General features: G+C 41.0%; 1 protein-coding gene across 4 annotated transcripts in view; it reads left to right on the top strand.

The window, feature by feature from the left end:
* Positions 1–12,009, top strand: part of LOC109927535 (serine/threonine-protein kinase Nek10-like) — a 58,223-nt gene that overhangs the window by 17,435 nt on the left and 28,779 nt on the right. The gene's annotated exons all lie outside the window — the stretch shown is intronic.

Genomic DNA, 12,009 nt, shown 5'->3' with positions numbered 1-12,009 from the left:
CTTCCAAACTAAATTAGTCTCACCTGTCTGCATATGGCCCATATCCCTCCAAACATGTCCTGTTCATGAACTTATCCATGTCTTTTAAGCATTGTAACTGTACCTGCATTCACCACTTTCTCTGGCAGTTCATTCCACGCATGAACCATTCTCTATGTTTAAAAAGTTGCCCCTCATGTCCCTTTTAAATCTTTCTCTTTTCAACTTAAATATATGCCCCCTAGTTTTGAACTCCCCCGCGGTAGGGAAAACCCTTGTCATTCACCTTATCTACATCCCTCATGATTCTATAAACGTCAATAAGGTCACCCCTCAACCTCCTACACTCCAGTGGAAAAAGTCCCGGTCTTTCTAATCTATTTTTATATCTCAAACTCTTTATTCCCAGCAACATCCTGGTAAATCCTTTCTGAACCCTCTCCAGTTTAATAATTTGCTTCCTATTGAATCTCCAGACTAATCTCACTTAAAATAAGATGTCCCCTGACAAATTGTTTCACTTATCAGAATTGTATGTTAATATGGAAATTGTGCTAATACGCTGCTATACTTTATTTGTGAATTAGTGTTGCATCATGATATTACCCAATGTCACATTGACCTAAGTATCCTGTTGGGCTTGATTAACTCAGTGGGTTGGATGGCTGACATTTGATGCAGAATGGCCATTCAGCCCCTTGAGGCTGTTACACAGGAAGAGGGGGAGGGGAGGGGAGACAAGCAGAGACGAGGCGATGGCCTCGTGGTATTATCGTTGGACTGTTAATCCAGAGACCAAGATAACATTCTGGGACCCAGGCTTGAATCCCGCCACGGCAAATGGTGGAATTTGAATTCAATAAATATCTGGAATTAAGAACCTAATGATGACCATGAATCCATTGTCCATTGTCGGCAAAACCCATCTGGTTCACTAATGTCCTTGAGGGAAGGAAACTGCCATCCTTACCTGGTTTGGCTTACGTGTGACTCCAAACCCACAGCAATGTGGTTGACTCTTAACTGCCCTCTGGGCAATTAGGGATGGCAATAAATGCTGTCTAGCCAGCGAAGCCCTCATCCTGTGAATAAAAAAACAGGACAAGGCCATTCAATCCCTCGAGTCTGTTATACAGGAGCAGGGAGAAGGTCATTCAACTCCTTGAGTCTGTACGCTGTACTGAGAGACTGAAGGTTGGCTACGCTGTACTGGGAGACCAGTGATTATATATAATGAGAGTACACTGTACTGTAAAACTCAAGATTGGGCATAGAGAGAGTACTCTTTACTCGGAGACTGGAGATTGCGTAGAGAGGTGCTACACTGTAATGCAAGACTGAAGATTGGGTACACTGAGCTGGGAGATGGGAAATTGCATGCTGAGGTGTTAGACAGTACTGAAAGTCTACAGATTGAATCCACTGTACTAGGAAATTAGTGTTGTTTACAATCAAGATACACTTTACTGGAAGACTAGAGATTGTGCACAGAGATGTTACACTGTACTGAGAAACTGGAGGTTGGGTATACTGTACTGGGAGACTGGTGATTATATATTATGATATAATGAGAATACACTGTACTATAAGACTGAAGATTGTGCACAGACAGAGTACATTGTACTCGGAGACTGGAAATAGTTTACAGAGGTGCTACATCGTAATGTGAGACTGAAGATTGGGTAACTGTGCTGGGAGACTGGGGTTATATGCTAAGAGGGTAAATTGTACTGAGAGATTGCAGGTTGACTGCAGCAAAGCTATACTGTACTGTGAGACTGTAACTTGTGTACAGAGAGTTTACACTGTACTATGAGACTGGGAATTGTATACAGAGAGAATATACTGTACTTGGAGACTGGAGACTGTGTAGAAGGTGCTACACTGTAATGTGAGACTGACGATCATGTACACTGTACTGGGAGACCAGAGTTGTATACAATGAGGATACACTGTACTGTGAGGCTGGAAATTATGTACAGAGAGGATGCGCTATACTGTGAGACTGGGGACTATATACAGAGAGAGCAAGTACGCTGTACTGGGAGTCAGGACATTGTATACAGAGAGGTTACACTGTTCTGGGAGACTGGTATATTGTACCGCAAGACTGGAAATTTGTACAGAGATGGTGACATTGGGGATTGTGTACAGACAGAGTACACTGTACTATGAGACTGAAGATTGGGTACACTGTTTTGGGAGACTGGGGCTGTGTACAATGAAGGTACACTGTATTGGGATACTGGACGTTGTATTCAGAGAAGTTACACTAATCTGGGAGACTGGAGGGATTTTTTTGATTGGCACAGACTGGATGGGCCAAAGGGCCTATTTCTATGCTGTAGACCACAATGATGCTAACAGCATGGTTGAACTCTTGTACCAACTGAGGGCCCCACCTTCTGAACGTTCTCTGAGGTATGGTTAAGCTCAGCATAGGGTCCTATGGGACTACAGTGACTTTGAAATATTCTATCATGGTGCTTCTATTTATGATTTTTAAAATTTTGTTCCAAAATCCAGCGTGGATCAATTGATGTAAATTCTGGATTTAAGGTTACAATCTATTGTACAGTCATTGCTTGCACGACAAGGTAAACTTGAATCTATCACTTTGCAATCAATAATGTAGCAAATTGTCTGGATATACGCTATCTACATAAGGTAGGACAAATCTAGCTCTGACAATTACTACACTGTTGCCTTCAATTCAATCATGAAAAGAAAACAAATAAATTAGTTATACTATCTAGTAGCTTAGCAAAGGAATCAGTGTTATCATGAAGCTACATAAGAAGATGAAGTTTGATGTTGCATGTATGGCAAAATGCCAGACACGGAAATGAAGATGTAAATTTTGATGTAATGTTTGTTCAGATCCTAAGACCAATTCGGATCAGATAGGAAGAAATCTTTGTCCACAAGACCTGCAATGATAGTGGAATATCTGTCTCATGACACTCCTGATAGATAAGGAGGAAATTGGATGAATGACCTTCAGATGTTAGAAGTACCATGCGGAGCTTTCCAAACTGGGGATTACATCCTAGCATGAGTCCCACATGAAATTTTGGAGTCATGATCTCCAAATAACAATGGCTGCTTGGAGTTCTTACTGAATGTTAATAGCTGTGAGGCCCATTTTAATCCTTGTAGTCTTTTTTAATAGCAGGTGGCTTAACTGACCTATATTGGAGGCCTGATTCCTACTCCAAAAAAAGCTAGTGAAAAGGCAGGATGTTCGAAATCCCTGAAGATTGAATACTTTGCCTCCCCACCAATCCAATCTCCCTGTTTCACTGCACAAAGCACCCCCACTTGCTTCCAGCCCTTTGAAGGAGTAATATGCGCTGCCGATAAAGGATACTCCGTAGATGCACCACACTTAGATTTCTAGATGGCATTTGATAAGGTGCCACATTATAGGTTATTGTGCAAAATAAAAACTCATCTGATGCAAGTGAGAGTAGTGGTGGTATTGGACTATATCAACATTGGCTGGCCAGGCTGGCAGAAAAATGAGAGTAAGTATAAATGGGTTTTTGTTTGATTGACAAAATGTGATAAGTCAAATCTTGCAGGGGTCTGTGCTGGGCTCTCAAGTTTTCACAATTTTCATCAATGACCCAAATGAGGGGAGTGAAGGAACGGTAACTAAATTACATGGAAACATAGAAACATAAAAGATAGGAGCAGGGGGAGGCCATTTGTCACTTCAAGCCTGCTCTGCCATTCTTCATGATCATGGCTGATCATCCAACTCAATAACCTAATCCTGCTTTCTCCCCATAACCTTTGATCCCATTCGCCTCAAGTGCTATATCTAGTTGCATTCTTTGTTTTGTCATCAACTACTTCCTGTGGTCATGAATTCCACAGGCTCACCAATCTTTGGATGAACAAATATCTCCTCTCTCTGCCCTAAATCGTCTACCCCGAATTCTCGTACTGTGACCCCTGGTTCTAGACACACTCACCATTGGGAACATCTGCCCTGCATCTATCTTGTCCAGTCCTGTTGGAATTTTATAAGTCTCTATGAGATCCCCCCTCATTCTGAACTCTAACGAAAAATGTTCCAAACCTAGTCAATCTTTCCTTATACGTCAGACCCACCATCCCCGGAATCAGCCTGGTAGATCTTTGCTGCACTGCCTCGAGAGCAAGAGCATCCTTCCTCAGAAAAGGATACCAAAATTGCACACAATACTCCAGGTGTGGTCTCACCATGGCCCTGTAAAACTGCAACAACACATTCCTACTCCTGTATTCGAAACCTCTCATAATGAAGGCCAAGATACCATTTGTCTTCTTTACCACCTGTTGCACCTACATGCTTACCTTCAGCAAATGGTGCACAAGGACACCCAGGTCCCGCTGCACATTCCCCTGTCCTAATTTGCATTCAGGTAGCATTCTGCCTTCTTGCTTTTGCTACCGAAGTGAATAACATCACATTTATCCACCTTATGCTGCATCTGCCATTGTTTTGCCCACTCACCCAACCTGTCAAGATCATGCTGAAGGATCTCTGCATCTTCATCACAGTTCACCCTCCCACCCAACTTGGTATCATCTGCAAACTTGGAGATGTTGCATTTTGTTCCCTCATCCAAATCATTAACATATGTTGTGAATAGCTGGGGTCCCAGCACCAAGCCCTGTGGCACCCCACTAGTTACTGCTTAGATAGGAGATGAAGAAGTGGTGGATATGGGCACAATTACAATGTTTAAAAGACATTTGGATAATTACATGAATAGGAAAGGTTTGCTGGGATATGGGCCAGGAGCAGTCAGGTGGAACTACTTTAAAGTCAGGTGGAACTAGTTTAGTTTGGGCAGACAGGTGGAACTAGTTTAATGTCAGGTGGAACTAGTTTAGTTTTGGCTTATGTTCAGCGTAGACTGGTTAGACCAAAGAGTCTGTTTCCGTACTGTATGACTGTACGACTCAATAACTCTATGACTCACATTTAACCTCACTAAGATGCACTGCCACTAGTCTATCTATTCTGCTAACTTGCCATTTTCTTCCTGAAGTCATTTGCAAACAACAAGAAAGACTATCAAAACACTTCTTTCCTGTGTTGTCAGACAGTTTCATTATTATGTTTTCATTGCCAAAATCTAAATAATGCAGCTATATCAAGAACAAAGGTGGGTCCTGCAGGAGGGAACAAAAAGTGACAGTGACGGTGAAAATGGTTTTGTTGAGACCCTTAATGGTGGTGCTGTGTACCAAGCTGAAATGGGGTTGGAGGAAGAGGTCATAGAGAGTCGAACTGAGACAGCTGAAGGCTGATAACCAGCTGGAGTTAAACAATATAAAGGAGCAAAATTATTGAACTGGAACTCATCGACTAGTCCACAACACTAGCAGAGTTTACAGAGAATAATCAGTAGGATAAGGAACTTTAAAATAAAGACCCATATTTTGAACTTGATGGATTGCTTTCCTTAATCCCCACCACCCTCATCTCCACCCACTCATTGTCCACAGGGTTGGAGCAGAGTTTCCATCCTCTATCACGTTCCTGCTGGTAACCCAACCTATTTCCCTTTGCCAGTGCTAATATAGTGTGCAGTCCTTTTTAACATGTAAGATTTGCAACTTAAAAAAAATCCTATCACTACCATAAAAAGAAATCCTGTTGGTGCTGCACTGAGAATGCCACAATTAGCAAGATAACAGACAAAAGTCCAGGGCAAAATGTTGGAAGAAAGATTGGTGTGGCCAGTCCTGATGAATAAAGGCATTCACCAAAACAAATACAAAGTTTAAACTTGGTGATTTATTTATTTGGTACTTGTGAATATAATGACAAATAATCCTCACCATAGCCTATTTAACTAAAATAAAATTTGCCTTTATGTTCAGATTCATAAAATATTTAAAAAGATTGCAGAAAATGTTGATACTGTTTTTGTTGTGGGTCTGAACTGAACAACCATAGAGGTAGAGTACACCTTGTTAGTCCTTGGCTGGATTGCTTGAATTTTACACTGTGTTATTCCTTTGTTCTGTAGATTACATCGTGAGTAATTTTAATTGTTCAGGCAAGTAGTTGATCTATACAGATCAAGAAGTTCATAGGTTCAGTCCTGATTCTAAGTTGTCATCTGATCTCAGTAAGGGTGGGGGTTACAAAATAGGAAGTGAACAAGATTTATTGGACCTATTTCAGTTCAATCATTCAGAAAATAAAAAACAGTTCTCTTAAACAACTGAGTGTGGAGCTGGAGGAACACAGCAGACCAGGCAGCATCAGAGGAGCAGGAAAGTTGATGGTTCGGGTCGGGACCCTTCTTCCCCATTTCTGAAGAAGGGTCCCAGCATGAAACGTCAACTTTCCTGCTCCTCTGATTCTGCCCCGCCAGCTGTGCTTCTCCAGCTCCACACTGTGTTGTCTCTGACTCCAGAATCTGCAGTTCTTGTTACCTCTGAGTGATTCATAACCCCACTGCGAAGCCTGTTCCAAGAATGCCCACCTTGAAGAAGTTATCCTCCTCCCTCCAGAAAGACCTCAGTGGATCTCTCTCCCACTGCAACCCACTGATAATCTCCTCTGCCCTGAAACTCTGAGACCACATACTTAAACAAATCCAGTACTACAGCCAGATCTCCTTTCTCAGTACCTACCAACGCAGCTGGATCATCCCCAATGGACTCCAAACAACATTCAGGCCAACCCAATTTGGCCCAAACCATGACAACCGCTACCTACCCCCATTTCTGAAGAATGGTCCCGACCCGAAATGTCAACTTTCCTGCTCCTCTGAGGATGCTCACTATTACTTGTGGCATGCTGCATTATAGTCATCATTGAACTACGGTGTCGCACAGCTGGACTGTAATGGTAAGGTATGGGAAATACGAGGCCATAAGGCTAGAGATTGATTGCTTATGGTTTGCAACATCTCATGGGCGCTGAGTTTAGAAGTGCTAGTTCTGTTTTGAATATAATTTAGTTTTTCCATTGTGCTACACAACTCGATGGAAGGTAACCTTAGCGTGAAATGGAACTTCAGCTCTACAAAGAAGGTGCAGTAGTTACTTCCTAACTGTACTATCAAGGGCAGACGTATTTACAACAGGTAGACTGTAGTGAGGATAATGTCAAGCAGAGGTTGGCCACATTCATCAGTGGTAATGCTACTGAGTCAATTTTGGTGAACATGAAGTCAGGGACCTGGAGTACATTCTGTGTCCTTAATATTCTCAGTGTTTCTTCCAAGCGGTATTCAACATACAGCCTCACTGGTTCATACAGCCTCACTGGTTCATCAGCTAAAGGTGTGTGATTGATAGTATTCAGCAGGAGGCTTCTTTGCCCATATGTGATCTGATGCCAAGCTCTGATATCAATATTGAGGACTCCCAGGGCAGGTGTACATCACTGTACTACAGTTCTGCGATGATAATGGAAGACCCTGATTGAAAGATAAAATTTTGTAAATATGACTATGCCTCATTGTTCTTTGAGTGGTATCTGGGACTATTTTGGCACAAGTCCCTGAATGTAAATGAGGAAGACTTTTCAGGGTCAACTGAACTGATGGTGATTTTGCCATGGCTGGTATGTAGGTCACTGTTAGATTATGCATCTGGTTTTATTCTTCTTATATGTTTTTGTCGCAGTTTGATATAACTGAATAGCTTGTTAGGCCATTTTTAGAGGGCAGTTAAAAGGCAACCAATTTCTTTTGTATCTGGAGTTACCGATAGGCGCAACAAGGTAAGGAGAGCAGAGTTGCTTCCACTGGAGAAAGGTTTTTAGGACATTGTATATTGCAATATTGTAATTTCATTGTTGCTATTACTGACAGTGGCTTTTCAAAATTTTGGTTTGTTTACTGGATATATCCTGTTCGCACAAATCAAGTTGAATTCAATATGGCCAATTACTACCCAGGAGTGTGTTCTCCATGATCAACAAAGGGGTGAAAGATGTCATTGATAATGCAGTCAAGCAGCATTTGCAAGTCAACAACTTGCTCATCACTGCTCAGTTTGGATTCCACCTCTTGGCGCCAAACCTCTCTTAAGGCCCTGTTGCAACATGGGCAAAAGAACTGAATATCAGAGATGAGATGAGGGAAATTGCTTTTGACATCAAAGCAACATTTGACCAAGTGTGGCATGAAAGAGCTTGAGCACAATCGAAGACAGTAGAATTAGGGGAATAACTGTCCACTAGTTGGAGTCGTACCTAGCACAAGGGAAAATGGATCTAGGTTGTTGGAGGCCATCCTTCCCTGACCCAGGGAAGGAAATTTGCAAGGTTGTGTCCTGGATCCAATCTTCAGCTGCTTCATCAATAACTTTCAATCCAACTTGATATCAAAAGTAGGTACATTTGCTCATGATTACACAGTATTTAGCCCCATTAGCAATTCCCCTGCTATTGTGTGAAGAAGTAGATCAGTGTTGATTGCTTCTGTGAAAGGTTTTCTTTTTAAAAAAAAGGTCAGAAATTGCTTCCAGAATAGTGGCCTAATCTAGTGTCTGTCAGAAACCAGATGACCGCAGGCTCCTCTGGTGTTAATGGAAAGACATTTATACTGTTGAGGTTTACAACAGGTATGGCAAACATTGAAGGCCATAAGCTTTGTTTTCAGTCCAGAAAAATCAAGCTTTAAGCAAGTTTTTAATTCAGTTCAGAAGACACTAGGGTTAATGTCAGAACCGAGTTTAGTTTCTCTTAGAAGGAGTTGAGAGGAACAAGTCTCCTTAACAGAGGGGTTTAGTTAGTGAAATCTCAAAACCAGAAGATGAGGAATTCCTCTCTGATTGTCTCGATGAGAACAGCACCAATAGCCGTTATCTGGGAAAAAGCACCTGGTTGATATGTACTCCATCTGCCGCCAAAAACATGCATTCCCTCTGCCACTGATGCAAAATGACAGTAATGTGTACATCTATAGGATGTCCTTCTGAAACTTACCAACCCTCCTTCTTCACCATCTCCCAAATTTGGGACCACTATTATCTAGACGAACAACAGCAAGAAACACATGGGAACACTACCACAAGCAAGATTCCTTCAAGTTTCATACCACTCTTTCTTGGACATCTAATTCCATTCCTTCATTTTCACCAGGAGAAAATCCTAAACCACCCTCCCTAATATCACTGTACATGAACCTATACCAAATAGATTGCAAATGTTCAAGGCAGTGCCTCAGCACCATTTCTCAAAGGCAATTAAGAATGGTGTTACAATAAATATGGATTGTTGATATTCAATTCCATCATATGATTTTAATATCTGAGACTTTCATAGACTGAAGAGATTTTTAAAAAGACAAACAATAGGCCAGCAGCTTTGAATACCTGACCACAGATTGAAGCAAATCCAGAGAATCCGTGCGGGATATGCTAAACTAGATGCACTAAAAATACCATCTTATCATAAGAAACCCAATTCCAAGTCAGTGTCAAAAAAAGTTGCATCTCTTGTTTAATTCACATTTTGTACACTTATTAGGAGATGAAAAGTTGCCTGTGGAGTATTCAGCTTGGAAGGACAATGGAGCTAGACTCTGCAATATACAAATCTTACTCGTCAGAGCAGACAGAGAAAGAAGAATGGATTCATAACACCAGAAGCTGGAAGGCTTTCACATGTTCTCTCCCTCTTCCTGTGCTTTGCCATCTCTCAATAGAAGCACTCAGTGAAAAAGCAATGTGTGCAAAAAAAACTATTCAGCAAAAACTCCAGGATGCTACAAATTTCATTACTGCTGAGGAAACAAGACAGTAGCTAATTTCCCTGCCATGTTGGTCTTAACTCATGCCTCTAGATCATTAGTGCAACGTATCTGCATTACCAGTCCAGTAAGATTATCACTATTCTACTATAGCTGCATTTTAGGTTATTGACTTTTAAGTGAGAATTAATTGAAATTAGTCCAAGGTGTCATGCTCCTTTAATCTTAAATTACACTCATAGAATAAAAGGAATTTCCATTTTAGATTACATAATTAGTTTTATTTTATTTGCTTCAGATAGTTCATGCTAGACTACAGGTTATGTAGTCTTGTTATGGTGGAGGAACTTTTATTATTGCAACATGTGTCCTATATCAGCCCAAATGAATCATCTATAATAATTCTACTAATTGATACAGATTTACATAGTTGTTGGTACTTTGTTGGAGCTGAGATTTTGTTTTGCTTTCTGTCCTTCAATTCTTTTCAGTATATTTGATACATCAGTTGAAAGTACTCAGCTAAATGAAGAACACTATTCAATGATAACGTTGCAGAGTACATATGAACATATAAAGTAGGAGCAGAAGTAAATGCATCACCCTCTGGAGCCTGCTCCCATTCAATATGATCATGGCTGATCTGCTCATATTTTAAAATCTACACTCATCTCTACTCCCAATAACCCTTGATGCTTTCGTCTAACGATAATCTATCCACAGCTGCCTTAAAAATATTGAATGCAACTGCCTCTGTGGCCTTATGAGGCAGAGTTTCAAAGTCACACACCCAAGAAAGAAAATCTCCACATCTCCGTGCTAAAAGGAAGACCCCTAATTTTAAAACGGTGCTTCCTAGTTGGACTAACCCCACACGAGGAAGCATCCTTCCAAGTCTTCCAAGTCCAGCGGCAAAGGGACTCGTGGTTGGTCACTCCAGGCCCATGGCTGAGCACTTAATAAGAAGGGCTGTAAAGTTGAACATTATTTCTTTATTTTTCTGCCTTTATATTCTATGTTTTGGTTTATTTTTCTGTGTTTGAAGATGGCGCCGGAGAGTGGCGACACTATACAACACTGTTCATTGTATTTTGTAACAAAATACATATGACAATAAATAAATAAATCAACTTTATTGACACTATTCAGGGTCTTAAACACGTCAATCAAGTTACTCTTCATTCTTCTAAACTCCAGTGAAAACATGCCCCAAACTGTCCAAGATAACAAGGTGTAGAGCTGGATGAACACAGCAGGCCAAGCAGCATCAGAGGAGCAGGAAGGCTGACGTTTCGGGCCTAGACCCTTCTTCAGAAAAGGGCCTTCAGAAACCACCCCCCCTAAACTGTCCAACTGTCCTAATTTTAAAAAAAAACAAAAAGTGCACATACTTTTCAAGATGTGGTCTCACCAATGCCTTTATAACTGAAGCCTATCATCTCCACTTTTTATGTTCAATTCCTCCAGATAAAAGACAGCATCCCATTAACCTCCTTGATTATGTGCTGTATCTTCATACTAATTTTTTGTGACTCATGAACTGGAACACCTAAATCCCTCTGTGCCTTATTAATTATAATAATATCTGCTTTTACATTCTTCCTTCCAAACTGAACAGCTTAACATTTTCCCGCATCATACTCCTGCCAGAGTTTTGCCAATTCACTTAACGTTTTTATCTATATCCACCTGCAAACTCTTCATGTCTCCATTGCAACAAACTCTTCTATTTTTGTGTTATCTGCGAATTTAGCTTCCATGTTTTCGCTCACCTCATCTGGATATTTTCTTAATCAACCTATTCAGAGATGTTATGACACACCTCTGGAGCAGGTTGAGACTTGAACCTAGGCCTCCTGGCTCAGAGGTAGAGACACTAACACTGCGCCACAAGAGCCTTCTGCTCCCTCATCTAAGTCATTGATGTAAATTATAAACAACTTAGTCACATCCTGACAATCAGGCAGACACATTTATGCATACTTCTGTTTTCTGCTAGTCAGCTAATCTTCTACCCACGCTAATGTAACCCTTCCTCATAACATGAGATTTTATTTTCTGCAATAACACTTTATCAAATACCTTCTGAAAATTTACATACGGTAAGTCAACAGGCTTCACTTTATCCACACCAAATGTTACTTCTCCAAAGAACTTCAATAAATGGGTTAAACATGATTTCCCTTTGACAAAATCATGCAATTACCTTGACAACAAGGTGCAGGGCTGGATGAACACAGCAGGCCAAGCAGCATCATAGGAGCAGAAAGGCTGACGTTTTGGGCCTAGACCCTTCTGATGAAGGGTCTAGGCC

The sequence above is a fragment of the Rhincodon typus genome, chromosome 2 (assembly GCF_021869965.1).
Source record: "Rhincodon typus isolate 14 chromosome 2, sRhiTyp1.1, whole genome shotgun sequence".
NCBI lineage: Eukaryota > Metazoa > Chordata > Chondrichthyes > Orectolobiformes > Rhincodontidae > Rhincodon > Rhincodon typus.
The sequence above is the reverse complement of the archived record's forward strand: the minus strand, read 5'-3'. Positions and strand labels throughout refer to the sequence as shown.